This window comes from Capra hircus, chromosome 2, assembly GCF_001704415.2.
Source record: "Capra hircus breed San Clemente chromosome 2, ASM170441v1, whole genome shotgun sequence".
NCBI classification, from domain to species: Eukaryota; Metazoa; Chordata; class Mammalia; order Artiodactyla; family Bovidae; genus Capra; species Capra hircus.
Window position 1 is genome coordinate 53,336,066 of NC_030809.1, and position 15,645 is coordinate 53,351,710.

Here is a 15,645-nt window from a genome sequence, read left to right on the forward strand (position 1 = left end):
ATTGGTGTATAAAATAGTCAACCTAAAGTCAATTACAATAACAAGGGGAAAGTATTCAGATAAATGTGAAAAAAAAAAAAAAAAACTCAAAAAAAAAAAAAACCTCAAAAAAAAAAAAAAAAACTCAAAAAAAAAAAAAAAGGATTGCAAGCAGTTCTGGCCAGGTTCATCAAGGATGAATTTCTTATAGACAGCAAATCCTATCATATAAAACCTGCAATTTATAAAAATAAATTATTTATTTAGATCCTTTTTGTTTTTGAGATACCAATTTTTTTATTTTATTTATTTATTTTTATTTTTTTACGTTACAATACTGTATTGGTTTTGCCATACATTGACATGAATCCACGACAGGTGTAAATGAGTTCGCAACCCTGAACCCTCCTCACACGTCCCTGCCCGTATCATCTCTCTGGGTCATCCCAGTGCACCAGGCCCAAGCATCCTGTATCCTGTTTCGAACCTAGACTAGCCATTCGTTTCTAACATAATAGTATACATGTTCCAATGCCATTCTCCTAAATCATCCCACCCTCCCCCTCTCCCTCAGAGTCCAAAAGTATTTTCTTTACTTCTGTGTCTCTTTTGCTGTCTCACATACAGGGTTATCATTACCATCTTTCTAAATTCCATATATATGTGTTAGTATACTGTATTGGTGTTTCTTTCTGGCTTACTTCACTCTGTATAATAGGCTCCAGTTTCATCCACTTCATTAGAACTGATTCAAATGTATTCTTTTTAATGGCTGAGTAATATTCCATAGTGTATATGTACCACAACTTTCTTATCCGTTTGTCTGCTGATGGACATGTAGGTTGTTTCCATGTCCTGGCTATTATAAACAGTGCTGAGATGAACATTGGGGTACACGTGTCTCTTTCAATTCTGGTTTCCTCAGTGTGTATGCCCAGAAGTGGGATTGCTGGGTCATAAGGCAGTTCTATTTCCAGTTTTTTAAGGAATTTCCACACTGTTCTCCATAGTGGCTGTACTAGTTTGCATTCCCACTGTCAGTGTAAGAGGGTTCCCTTTTCTCCACACCTTCTCCAGCATTTATTGCTTGTAGACTTTTGGATTGCAGCCATTCTGACTGGTGTGAAATGGTAACTCATTGTGGTCTTGATTTGCATTTCTCTGATAATGAGTGATGTTGAGCATCATTTCATGTGTTTGTTAGCCATCCATATGTCTTCTTTGGAGAAACATCTAATTAGTTCTTTGGCCCATTTTTTTATTAGATCGTTTACTTTTCTAGAATTGAGCTGCAGGAGTTGCTTGTGTATTTTTGAGATTAGTTGTTTGTCAGTTGCTTCATTTGCTATTATTTTCTCTCATTCCAAAGGATGTCTTTTCACCTTGTTTATAGTTTCCTTTGTTGTGCAGAAGCTTTTAATTTTAATTAGGTCCCATTTGTTTATTTTTGCTTTTATTTCCAGTATACTGAGAGGTGGATCATAGAGGATCCTGCTGTGATTTATGTCAGAGAATGTTTTGCTTATGTTTTCCACTAGGAGTTTTATAGTTTCTGGTCTTACATTTAGATCTTTAATCCATTTTGAGTTTATTTTTGTGAATGGTGTTAGAAAGTGTTCTAGTTTCATTCTTTTACAAATAGTTGACCAGTTTTCCCAGCATCACTTGTTAAAGAGATTGTCTTTACTCCATTGTATATTCTTGCCACCTTTGTCGAAGATAAGGTGTCCCTAGGTGTGTGGATTTATCTCTGGGCTTTCTATTTTGTTCCATTGATCTGTAAAATGTCTTTGTGCCAGTACCATACTGTGTTGATGACTGTGGCTTTGTAGTAGAGCCTGAAGTCAGGCAAGTTGATTCCTCCAGTTCCATTCTTCTTTCTCAAGATTGCTTTGGCTACTCTAGGTTTTTTTTTTTTGTGTGTGTGTGTGTGTGTGTTTCCATACAAATTGTGAAATTATTTGTTCTCGTCCTGTGAAAAATACCATTGGTAGCTTGATAGGGATTGCATTGAATCTATAGATTGCTTTGGATAGTATACTCATTTTCACTATATTGATTCTTCTGATCCATGAACATGGTATATTTCTCCATCTATTAGTGTCCTCTTTGATTTCTTTCACCAGTGTTTTATAGTTTTCTATATATAGGTCTTTAGTTTCTTTAGGTAGATATATTCCTAAGTATTTTATTCTTTTCGTTGCAATGGTGAATGGAATTGTTTCCTTAATTTCTTTTTCTACTTTCTCATTATTCGTGTATAGGAATGCAAGGGATTTATGTGTATTGATTTTATATCCCGCAACTTTACTATATGCATTGATTAGCTCTAATAATTTTCTGGTGAAGTCTTTAGGGTTTTTTATGTAGAGGATCATGTCATCTGCAAACAGTGAGAGTTTTACTTCTTCTTTTCCAATTTGGATTCCTTTTATTTCTTTTTCTGCTCTGATTGCTGTTGCCAAAATTTCCAGAACTATGTTGAATAGTAGCAGTAAAAGTGGGCACCCTTGTCTTGTTCCTGACTTTAGGGGAAATGCTTTCAATTATTCACTATTGAGGATAATGTTTGCTGTGATTTGTCATATATAGCTTTTATTATGTTGAGGTATGTTCCTTTTATACCTGCTTTCTGGAGAGTTTTTATCATAAATGGATGTTAAATTTTGTCAAAGGCCTTCTCTGCATCTATTGAGATAATCGTATGGCTTTTATTTTTCAATTTGTTAATGTGGTGAACTACATTGATTGATTTTTGGATATTGAAGAATCCTTGAATCCCTGCGATAAAGCCCACTTGGTCATGATGTATGATCTTTTTAATGTGTTGCTGGATTCTGATTGCTAGAATTTTGTTAAGGATTTTTACGTCTATGTTCATCAGTGATATCGGTCTGTAGTTTTCTTTCTTGGTGGCATCTTTGTCAGGTTTTGGTATTAGGGTGATGTTGGCCTCATACAATGAGTTTGGAAGTTTACCTTCCTCTGCAATTTTCTGGAAGAGTTTGAGTACGATAGGTGTTGGCTCTTCTCAAAATTTTCGGTAGAATTCAGCTGTGAAGCTGTCTGGACCTGGGCTTTTGTTTGGTGGAAGATTTCTGATGACAGTTTCAATTTCTGTGCTTGTGATGGGTCTGTTAAGATTTTCTATTTCTTCCTGATTCAGTTTTGGAAAGTTGTACTTTTCTATGAATTTGTCCATTTCTTCCAAGTTTTCCTTGTAATTGGCATATAATTGCTGATAGTAGTCTCTTATGATCTTTTGTATTTCTGTGTTGCCTGTTGTGATCTCTCCATTTTCATTTCTAATTTTATTGATTTGATTTTTTCTCCCTTTGTTTCTTGATTAGTCTGGCTAATGGTTTGTCAATTTTATTTATCCTTTCAAAGAACCGGCTTTTGGCTTTATTGATTTTTGCTATGGTCTCTTTTGTTTCTTTTGCATTTATTTCTGCCCTAATTTTTAAGATTTTTTTCCTTCTACTAACCCTGGGGTTCTCCATTTCTTCCTTTTCTAGTTGCTTTAAGTGTAGAGTTGGGTTACTTATTTGACTTTTTTATTGTTTCTTGAGGTATGCCTGTATTGCTATGAACTTTCTCCTTAGCACTGCTTTTATAGTGTCCCACAGGTTTTGGGTTGATATGTTTTCATTTTCACTCGTTTCTATGCATATTTTTTTTTCTTTTTTGATTTCTTCTGTGTTTTGTTGGTTATTCAGAAGCGTGTTGTTCAGCCTCCATATGTTGGAATTTTTAATAGTTTTTTTCCTGTAATTGAGATCTAATCTTAATGTATTATGGTCAGAAAAGATGTTTGGAATGATTCCAATTTTTTTTGAATTTATCAAGGCTAGATTTATGGCCCAGGATGTGATCTATCCTGGAGTAGGTTCCGTGAGCACTTGAGACAAAGATGAAATTTATTGTTTTGGGGTGAAATGTCCTATAGATATCAATTAGGTCCAACTGGTCTATTGGATCATTTAAAGTTTGTGTTTCTTTGTTAATTTTCTGTTTAGTTGTTCTGTCCATAGATGTGAATGGGGTATTAAAGTCTCCCACTATTATTGCGTTACTGTTAATTTCCCCTTTCATACTTGTTAGCATTTGTCTTACATATGCCCTGCTCCTATGATGGATACATATATATTTATAACTGTTATATCTTCTTCTCGGATTGATCCTTTATCATTATGTAGTGTCCTTCTTTGTCTCTTTTCACAGCCTTTGTTTTAAGGTCTATTTTATCTCATTTGAGTATAGCTACTTCTGCTTTCTTTTGGTCTCTATTTGCATGGAATATCTTTTTCCAACCCTTCACTTTCAGTCTGTATGTGTCCCTTGTTTTGAGGTGGGTCTTTTGTAGACAATATATATAAGGGTTTTGTTTTTGTATCCATTCAGCCAGTCTTCGTCTTTTGGATGGGGCATTCAACCCATTTATGTTTAAGGTAATTATTGATAAGTATGATCCCATTGCAATTTACTTTATTGTTTTGGGTTCGGGTTTATATACCCTTTTTGTGTTTCCTGTCTAGAGAATATCCCTTAGCAATTATTGGAGAGCTGTTTTGGGAGTGCTGAATTCTGTCAGCTTTTGCTTGTCTGTGAAGCTTTTGATTTCTCCTTCATATTTGAATGAGATCCTTTCTGAGTTCAGTAATCTGGGCTGTAGGTTATTTTCTTTCATCACTTTAAGTATGTCTTGCCATTCCCTCTTGGCCTGAAGAGTTTCTATTGAAAGATCAGCTGTTATCCTTATGGGAATCCTCTTGTGTGTTTGTTGTTTTTCCCTTGCTGCTTCTAATATTTGTTCTTTGTGTTTGATCTTTGTTAATTTGATTAATATGTGTCATGGGGTGTTTTGCCTTGGGTTTATCCTGTTTGGGACTCTCTGTGTTTCTTGGACTTGGGTGATTATTTCCTTCCCCATTTTAAGGAAGTTTTCAACTATTATCTCCTCAAGGACTTTCTCATGGTCTTTCTTTTTGTTTTCTTCTTCTGGGACTCCTATAATTCAAATGTTGGAGTGTTTCATATGGTCCTGGAGGTCTCTGAGATTGTCCTCATTTCTTTTAATTCATTTTTCTTTTTTCCTCTCTGATTCATTTATTTCTACCATTCTATCTTCTATTTCACTAATCCTATCTTCTGCCTCCGTTATTCTACTATTTGTTGCATCCAGAGTGTTTCTGATCTCATTTATTGCATTATTCATTATATATTGACTCTTTTTTATTTCTTCTGGGTCCTTGTTAAACCTTTCTTGCATCTTCTCAATCCTTGTCTCAAGACTATTTATCTGTATTTCCATTTTGATTTCAAGATTTTGGATCATTTTCACTATCATTATTCAGAATTCTTTATCAGGTAGATTCCTTATCTCTTCCCCTTTCGTTTGGCTAGGTGGGCATTTCTCCTGTTCCTTTACCTGCTGGGTATTCCTCTGTCTCTTCATCTTGGTTATATTACTGCTTTTGGGGTGGTTTTTCTGTATTCTGGCCGTTTGTGGAGTTCTCTTTATTGTGGCGTTTCCTTGCTGTGGGTCAGGTTGTATCAGTGGCTTGTCAAGGTTTCTTGGTTAGGGAAGCTTGTGTTGGAGTTCTGGTGGGTGGAGCTGGAATTCTTCTCTCTGGAGTGCAATCAAGTGTCCAGTAATGAGTTATGAGATGTCAATGGTTTTGAGTAACTTGAGCTGCCTGTATACTGAAGCTCAGGGGTGTGTTCCTGTGTTGCTTGAGAATTTGTGTGGTATGTCTTGCTCTGCAATTTGTTGGCCCTTGGTTGGTGCTTGGTTTCAGTGTAGGTATGGAGACGTTTGATGAGCTCCTATCGATTAATGTTCCCTGGAGTCAGGAGTTCTCTGATATTCTAAGGATTTGGACTTAAGCCTCCTGATTCTGGTTTTCAGTTTTATTTTTACAGTAGCCTCAAGATTTCTCCATCTATACAGCACCAATGATAAAATATCTAGTTTAGAGATGAAAAGTTTCTCCACACTGAGGGACACCCAGAGAAGTTCACTGAGTTACATGGAGAAGAGAAGAGGGAGGGGGGAGTTAGAGGTGACTGGAATGAGATGAGGTGGAATCAAAAGAGGAGAGAGCAAGCCAGCCAGTAATCACTTCCTTATGTGTGCTCCACTGTCTGGACTCTTCAGAGGTGTTCACAGAGTTATACAGAGAAGAGGAGAGGGAGGAAGGAGACAGAGGTGGCCAGGAGGGTAAAAGAGGGAAATGAAAAGAAGAGAGACAGATCCAGCCAGTAACCAGTTCCCTAAGTGTTCTCCGCTGTCTGGAACACACAGAGATCCACAGAGTTGGGTAGAGAAGTGAAGGGGCAGGGCGGAGACAGAGGCAACCTGGTGGAGAAAAAGGAGAGTCCAAAGGAGGAGAGAGCAGTCAAGCCAGTAATCTCACTCTCAAGTAAAAATGGGTACTGAAGATTGGGTTTTTAAAGGTACAAAATTTATAACATATACCAAAAAGCAAAGATTAAAAATCTAGAGGTTGGATTTTCAAATATACAATATTTAAGAAAAGAAGAAAAAGAAGAAAGAAAAAAGTCACAAGAATTATTAAACAACAACAACCACAAATATATATATATATATATATATATATATACACATGGTGTTTGCTTTAAGAACTTAAAAATTAAAAAAAAATGTTAAAATTAAAAAAAGAAGAAGAAAAATAAAAGAAGAAAAAAACAAAGCAAAAATAAGAATGATTGTAAAAATAGTAAAGGTCTATCTGGGACTTTTTCTGGTGTTGTTGTGGGCAGTGTGGAGTCAGTTCATTTTTGGATAGTTCCTTGGTCTGGCTTATATTTTTTAAGATCTATACTTCCAAGGTGGTTCCCTCTATTTTAGCTTCTTCTATTTGCTGGTCTCTTCAGTGTCTTCTCCGCCCTGAAACAAGGGGGACAGTGGTGGACACTTTTTTTCTTTTTTTTTTTATTTACTCTCACTTGTTCAGTTGCGCTGTGGGAGGGAGGGATGCTGCAAACAAATAACACTGGTGTGTGCTCGTAGTGTCTCAGCCACACTGGGCCTGCCCCCGCTCATGGTGCACACCATTCAGCTCTAGGTTGCTCCACCGGGAACCGTCTGAGGCTGGCCGTGGGCTGCATGCACCTCCCTGGTCTAAGCCACTCAGACTCAGTCACTCAGGTAGTCCTCAGAGGCGCAGATTCAGCTGGGCCTGTGTTTTATGCCCTTCCCAGGTCCGAGCAGCTCGGCTGTTTGACAAGCGCAGTCGCTGCGACTTATCGCCTTTCCTGTCCCTGCTGCTCACTTTTCTGTGTGTACGACTGGTGCCCCTTCTCAGGCAGATGGTGACTGTCCAGAACCCCAAGAAGTCTTAGTCAGCAAAGAAGCTTGCTTGCAGTTTCAAAGCTAAAGTTTCTCTGGGGCTGCGATTGCCCCCTTCTGGCCCTTCTGGCTCTGGCTGCATGTTAGCAGAAGGGGATGGTCTGCAGCCGGCTAATTCTGTTCCATCCTTTGTTCTGTGCGATGTCCTGGTGGTGTCTTATGTTAGAGCTTATCATGTAGTAGCTATCCCACAGTCTGGTTTGCTAGCCCAAGTTAGTTTGCTCTGGTTACACTCGGGACTTTCTGGCCTGATTCTTAAAAAGTACTGTAGCCCGTGCCTCCCTGCCCAGCCCCCGCTTGCTAGTGGCAGATGCAGGCATCTGCGCTGCTTCTCTGCTGGGGAGGTTACTGTTGGGCTCATAATCTGTTGCTTTTAATTATTTATTTATTTTTCCTCCCTGTTAGGTTGCCCTCTGTGCTTCCAAGGCTCGCCACAGACTCGGCAGCGAGAGTGTTTCCTGGTGTTTGGAAACTTCTCTCATTTTAAGACTCCCTTCCCAGGACGGAGCTCCCTCCCTACCTCTTTTGTCTCTTTTTTCCATCTTTTATATTTTTTTCCTACCTGTTTTTGAGGACAATAATCTGCTTTTCTGGGTGCCTGATGTCCTCTGCCAGCATTCAGAAGTTCTTTTGTGAAGTTTACTCAGCATTGAAATGTTCTTTTGATGAATTTGTGAGGGAGAAAGTGGTGTCCCCATCCTATTTCTCCACCATCTTAAGACCACCTGTCTAGCTCCTCTTTACTCAACTAAAAGAAGCTACCTAGGTTTGCTGATGTATTGGTAGGAAAGGATTTATTGTTAAGCACTTTCCTTGTTGTAAGATAAAGTACTCTATTAGGTTACATGTACACCATCCTTTCACTTTGCCTTTTATCAAAGGCCATACTGACAGTCTAGTCAGAGTTCCCTGAGATTGGGAGAAATGAAAAATGCTCCACATTCTGCCTTCACTTGCAGAGGCTACAGACAGTCAGGCACCACTTTAGCCCAGCTATTCTCTCAGGAGTATCAACTTTATGGGGTGAAAACTGTCAACTCTTTAATTAGCTTGAAGCTGAAAATTATTTAGAGAGTTAAAGGATGTGGACTTTTCATGCATGCATATATTAAAAATTAATATGAAAGTATGTCTAGAGAGAGTCCTTAAATTACCTTCTTTGATTATCATTTATGATCAAACTAAACTTGCAATGAGCATTTACTATGTACCAGTCATTGTGCTAAGCATTTTATCTACATTATCTCATCTAACTTATCAACCATATAAGAAATTAACTCCAAAGTCAGCTGAAAACATGCTAGGATAAACAACCTGTCTTTTGAGTCACTACTTAGAATTCAGACCAAGCATACTGCAAGAAAGCAAAGGTACATATGATTTAGGCAGTTGTAATGATGTAAAATGTTAAAATATTTTGCTGTGAATATATTATTGTGTTAAGAAAATAGATCTGAATAGTGCTTATTATTGGTTTTCAGATTTTTATTTATTCTTAGTAAAGCAGTAGTTGATCCAAAATAGTCCCTTGCTTAAAATGAGTTTGGCTTATATGTAAAAACATCAATCAAAAGTGACCCCCTAGTTCTGAGAGAGCGATATCTCCATGTTACCAGTTATAAGCTGAAAAATGGTAATTTCTAAGACTTACTCCTTGGAAGAAAATTTATGACCAACCTAGATAGCATATTCAAAAGCAGAGACATTACTTTGCTGACTAAGGTCCGTCTAGTCAAGGCTACAGTTTTTCCTGTGGTCATGTATGGATGTGAGAGTTGGACTATGAAGAAGGCTGAGTACTGAAGAACTGATGCTTTTGAATGTGGTGTTGGAGAAGACTCTTCAGAGTCCCTTGGACTGCAAGGGGATCCAACCAATCCATTCTGAAGGAGATCAACCCTGAAATTTCTTTGGAAGGAAGATGCTAAAGCTGAAACTCCAGTACTTTAGCCACCTCATGTGAAGAGTTGACTCATTGGAAAAGACTCTGATGCTGGGAGGGATTGGGGGCAGGAGGAGAAGAGGACGACCAAGGATGAGATGGCTGGATGGCATCACGGACTTGATGGACGTGAGTCTAAGTGAACTCCAGGAGTTGGTGATGGACAGGGAGGCCTGGCGTGCTGTGATTCATGGGGTCTCAAAGAGTCGGACACGACTGAGTGACTGAACTGAAGGGTAGAAATGTAAGATGATTATGAAAATATCAAGACACATCCCGATGATATTTTTAGACCCCATTCCCTTGCAGTCCCCTTCGAATTAGCTATGAAGTTGAGAGCCCAAGAAATGTATGTGCTTGAACTGAAGACCTGTCACTCCCATCACAACTCTAGCCAGCTATCATAGGAGAATCCCCACAATGGGAGTGCCAACTTGAGACCAACATGGTCTTTGAGCCTGAGAGGTTGTAGGTGAGTACTGCTAATCAGTTCAGTTGCTCAGTCTTGTCTGACTCTGTGACCCCATGGACTGCAGCACAGCAAACTTCCCTGTCCATCACCAACTCCCGGAGCTTGCTCGAACTCATGTCCATTGAACAGTAATGCCATCCAGCCACCTCATCATCTGTCATTCCCTTCTCCTACCTTCAGCCTTTCCCAGCATCAGAGTTTTTTCCAATGAGTCAGCTCTTTGTATCAGGCGGACAAAGTATTGGAATTTCAGCTTCACTATCAGTCCTTCCAGTGAATATTCAGGACTAATTTCCTTTAGGATAGACTGGTTTGATCTGGTTTAGGATTTATGATTGACTGGTTTAGGATTTACTGCCAGTGCCTCCTATTTAATCTGCCAAAGTCTTACTAATAAGTGGCTGGGTTATGACCTGAATGTTTGGCTGCTTAATTGTGTTTTTTTTAAACCAAGTAGCTGGAGGCACATGTGGAAGGTGGGGGAGAATATTCTGCTAACAATTAGGTGTTACCTTTCCTGTAATCCCATTGCGTCAAACAGGTAAAATGGAAGTCAGAAACCCAGAAACCAAGACTAGAGTCTTGAAACCATGTGGTAACTAGGCTCTACTTGAACGCTTGCAAACATGAACAGAGTGGGCTAGATCTTAGAGAAGACATAGTTGCTCTGGGTCCCATGTGACATGTCTACAAATTTGGGAATTGTTCTAAGTCAGAAATAATCTTTCTTGGCTCTTTATCTCACAAGCCTGTAAACCCTCTTATTCCACTAGTTAGCTTAAAACAACCCCCCAAAATAGGAAACACTTGCTAAATGCTTCTGGATAATCACAAATTGCTGAATAAATAAATCAACAATAGTGTTTTTATCTTGTCTCTTCAGATTCAATTTTTAAGTTATTCAACATCCAAATCGATCTTTAACAGAAAATATGTTTAATTCATGAGCCAATTGAATGTATGCGTGTAGTATTTCCTAAATTCTGTTCTGTAATTTTGCTGCTCCTTTCATTCTACATTACAGTTTCTTCTATTCCTAAATTATTACATTATGTCTGATGAAATTTCAGAGAGCAAAAATATTCATGTGTATGGTTATATTTCATGATTTTAAAAGTTGATTTTAAAAATTCATCTACTTTATTATTTGCTTTATTGCATTAGTAATTGTAATATTCAATTTCAGTCTCAAACTAGGAAAGACAAGACAACTCCCAGAGAGAATACTTTATCAAAAACTATATAAATAATGCACTCTAGAGAAGTAGACCCAATACTAATAATTTTTAGATGCACAGTAATTCATCCAGTGCTGAGGTCTGGGCAAAATTTGCTGAATAAGGAACCTATCTCTGAATATACTGTCAGTCTGTGTAATATATAAGTTGCAAAAGTAGCACATGATGGTTACTTCATGAAAGAAACATATTTGAGAGCTCTTGCCAAAAGAAAAAAATGATTTTGTTATGTGCAGTTTATGACCCTGGTAGAAGTAAAATGATTTTTAAGCCAGCCACATAGAAACCTGAGAACAATTAATAAATCCTCTCAAGATGCATTCTTCTCTATTTCAAGTTCTACCTCTTGACCCTATATTCATTCATCCTATTCCTTTCTTACTGCAACATGTAGGAATAATGTTGGCATGCTAACATATCAGACTACAATCTATTAGAATTCTAAATGCAGTTAGAATTCTCTTCAAGGGCCAAGAATACATGCCAACTTTTAAACTTCAAAGTCTTATTGAATACTATGTTTCCCTGTGTATATTAAAAGCATGTTAATCCTAATGTTAATCACTCACCTAGAGCCAGACATCTTGGAATGTGAAGTCAAGTGGACCTCAGGAAGCATCACTATGAACAAAGCTAGTGGAGGTGATGGAATTCTAGTTGCTGCTGCTACTGCTAAGTAAATTCAGTCTTGTCCAACTCTGTGCACCCCACAGATGACAGCCCACCAGGCTCTCCCATCCTTGGGATTCTCCAGGGAAGAACACTGGAGTGAGTTGCCGTTTTCTTCTCCAATGCATGACAGTGAAAAGTGAATTCCAGTTGAGCTATTTTAAATCCTGAAAGATGATGCTGTGAAAGTGCTGCACTCAATATGCCAGCAAATTTGGAAAACTCAGCAGTGGCCCAGGACTGGAAAAGGTCAGTTTTCATTCCAATTCCAAAGAAAGGCACTGCCAGAGAATGCTCAAACTACTGCACAATTGCACTTATCTCACACGCTATTAAAGTAATGCTCAACATTATCCAAGCCAGTCTTCAGCAATACATGAACCGTGAAATTCCGGATGTTCAAGCTGGTTTTAGAAAAGGCAGAGAAAGCAGAGATCAAATTGCCAACATCTGCTGGATCATGGAAAAGCAAGAGAGTTCCAGAAAAGCATCTATTTCTGCTTTATTGACTATGCCAAAGCCTTTGACTGTGTGGATCACAATAAACTGTGGAAAATTCTGACAGAGATGGGAATACCAGACCACCTGACCTGCCTTTTGAGAAACCTGTATGCAGGTCAGGAAGCAACAGTTAGAACTGGATATGGAACAACAGACTGATTCCAAATAGGAAAAGGAGTACATCAAGGCTGTATATTGTCACCCTGCTTATTTAACTTATATGCAGAATATATCATGAGAAACACTGGACTGGAAGAAACACAAGCTGAAACCAAGATTGCTGGGAGAAATATCAATAACCAGATATGTAGATGACACCACCTTTATGGCAGAAAATGAAGAGGAACTAAAGAGCCTCTTGATGAAAGTGAAAGAGGAGAGTGAAAAAGTTGGCTTAGAGCTCAACATTCAGAAAACTAAGATCATGGCATCCAGCCATCACTTCATGGCAAATAGATGGGGAAAGAGTGGAAACAGTGGAAACAGTGGCTGACGTTATTTTTCTGGGCTCCAAAATCACTGCATTTGGTGATTGCAGCCATGAAATAAAAGACACTTACTCCTTGGAAGGAAAGCTATGACCTACCTAGACAGCATATTAAAGAGCAGAGACATTACTTTGCCAACAAATGTCTGTCTAGTCAAGGCTATGTTTTTTTCAGTGGTCATATATGGATGTGAGAGTTGGACTATAAAGAAAGCTTATCAGTGAAGAATTGATGCTTTTGAATTGTGGTTTGGAGAAGACTTTTGAGAGTCCCTTGGACTGCAATGAGATCCAAGTAGTCCATCCTAAAGGAAATGAGTCTTGGGTGTTCACTGGAAGGACTGATGTTGAAGCTGAAAATCCAATATTTTGGCCATCTAATGTGAAGAGTTAACTTATTTGAAAAGACCCTGATGCTGGGAAAGGTTGAGGTCAGGAGAAGAAGTGGATGACAGAGGATGAGATGGTTGTATGGAATCACTGACTCGATGGACAGCGGTTTGGGTGAACTCCAGGAGTTGGTGATAGACAGGGAGGCGTGGAGTGCTGTGGTTCATGGAGTCACAAAGAGTTGGACACGACTGAGAGAATGAACTGAGCTGAACTGAATCCTAATGATAAGCTGTATGGTACGTAATTAGTTAAGAACTATAAGGAAACAGGGTTTCCCTCATAGTTTAGTCAGTAAAGAATCTCTCTGTAATGCAGGAGACCCGGCTTTGTTTCCTGGGTTGGGAAGATCCACTGGAGAAGCGCATGGCAATCCACTCCCAATATTCTTGCCTGGAAAATCCCATGGACAGAGGAGCCTGGTAGGCTACAGTCCATGGGGTCACAAGAGTTGGACATGATTTAACGACTAAATCACCACCATAGGTAAACAAAAGAAATTGTGAAACAGTCTCCACCAAAAATGACTTCACATTTGGGAATTTTGAAATACATACTTGTGAAATTTTGCTTTTTGTATAAAACAAATTTTGTATAAAATAAAAGGCTTTTGTGAGCTTCCCACTTGGCTTAGTGGTAAAGAATCCACCTGCCAATGCAGGAGATGTAAGAGATGTGTGTTCCATCTCTGGGTCAGGAAAATACCCTGAAGAAGGAAATGGCAACCGGCTGCAGTACTCTTGCCTAAGAAATCCCATGGACAGAGGAGTCTGGTGAGCGACAGTCCTAAGTCTCAGAAGGGTCAGATACAACTTAGGGCTAAACAACAAGAATGACAACAAAGGCTTTTGTATAAAAACATTAAGTATAATAAATTGTAAAAGATCAACATGTGAAATTAAAAATAATAAAATTTTTGTTATATAAATTTAGTTATATGCATGAAAAAGTTATTCAAAAATAATTGCTAGAATCAACCATTATTTCCGGGTATATTTTTGGATAATGCACTGTCTGTAAAATGGGAAAGAAGATGTTCTATAAATAATCTTGCAACGGTAATCTCGAGAACTTCCCATTCTTATTCATTTGGATATAACAATGAATTAAGCCAAGCAAACGTTCTTTCTGATCACAATGATTATTTTTGTAGCATCATAAGACTTATTTTTCAGGATTTCAAAATAACATTTTTTTAGTAATATTTAGATTGCTTTTTTATAGTGTACTTTTTTCTTTTTATAAATGTTTGTGTATGTTTGTTCCTGCTTTTAAGAATAATAAAAAGGAAAAAAAAAAAAAAAAAACTAGGTCAACATCTTTGTCAGTAAAACTGAAAAAGCTCCAAACATTATCAAACTGCTCTTTTACATAATCAGTCAATAGACAACACTACACCCACTTATTTTTTTCATGACTTTACATACATTGTCGTCAAATTGACTGACAGTAACAATAATAAAACAACAAAGCATAGATAAATAGCAGAGAATAGAAACTGAAACACGAAACCCATATTTTCCTAGGGTTTTCACAGGCTATTCACTGACAATAAGAATGATGAATATGATAACACACATATCAATGAATTTCCAACAACACTTTGCGCGTTTTGTTCACACTCATATTTATCCAGTTGATTAAGGCAATTTGCATAATTTAGAGGTAATTTCTTTCCGAAAGCCGTGATAAAATGCTCTGATTGCAGTATGTTGAGCTCTTCACACGTGCAAGTTTTTTAAGGATGCCTAGAAATAAATGAAGAAAAAAGGTGAAAATATTTCTAGACTCCAAAAGCAATGTTTTTAGAAATCTGTAATTTTTCCCTTTAAGTCTTCAAAACGTGGTGGTGGTTTGCGCTAATCCTTGCAGGCTCTTTGTGACCCCAATGGACTGTAGCTTACCTGAAATTTCCCAGGCAAGAATACTTAAGTGGGCTGCCGTTTCCTTCTCCAGGGGATCTTCCAGCCCAGGGATTGAATCTGCATCTTGAACACATGTCTTCTACATTGCAGGCAAATTGTTTACCATTTAGCTACCAGGGAAGCCCAAGTTTTCAAAATGTAAAAGCCTATATATCAAATGTATGACTGAAATAATAGTCCAACAGTTCATTTTGTGTGTGAGTATGTAGGCAGACTCTAAATAGCCCTCAATGATCTCCATTTCATGATATTTATGCCCTTGTTTATCTCCTCTTTTGGACTGTGTGTTGGATCTAGGTTTAATAACTCATTTCTAATGAATCAAATATAATAGATATTACAGAATGCTAATTCTCAAATTGAATTATACCGCTTTGAGAGTTATCTTTTTCTGTCTCTCTGAATTCTTCATTGTTAGGGAAACTAACTTTCGTATTATATGCATCCCTTCAGAGAGACTGATTTGGCAAAGGTTTGATATCTGTGTCTGTGGCCAGTACTGTACCAGAGACCTACGAACCTCCATGTGAGTGAGTTGGAAAGTGGATCTCCCCAAACCAATCTTTCATGTAAAGCTCTAGCTCCAGCTTATAGCTTAAATGCATTTCCTAAAATTTTCTGAATCAGAAGCACACAGCTAATCCATGTCATGGGAGAATTCTTGACT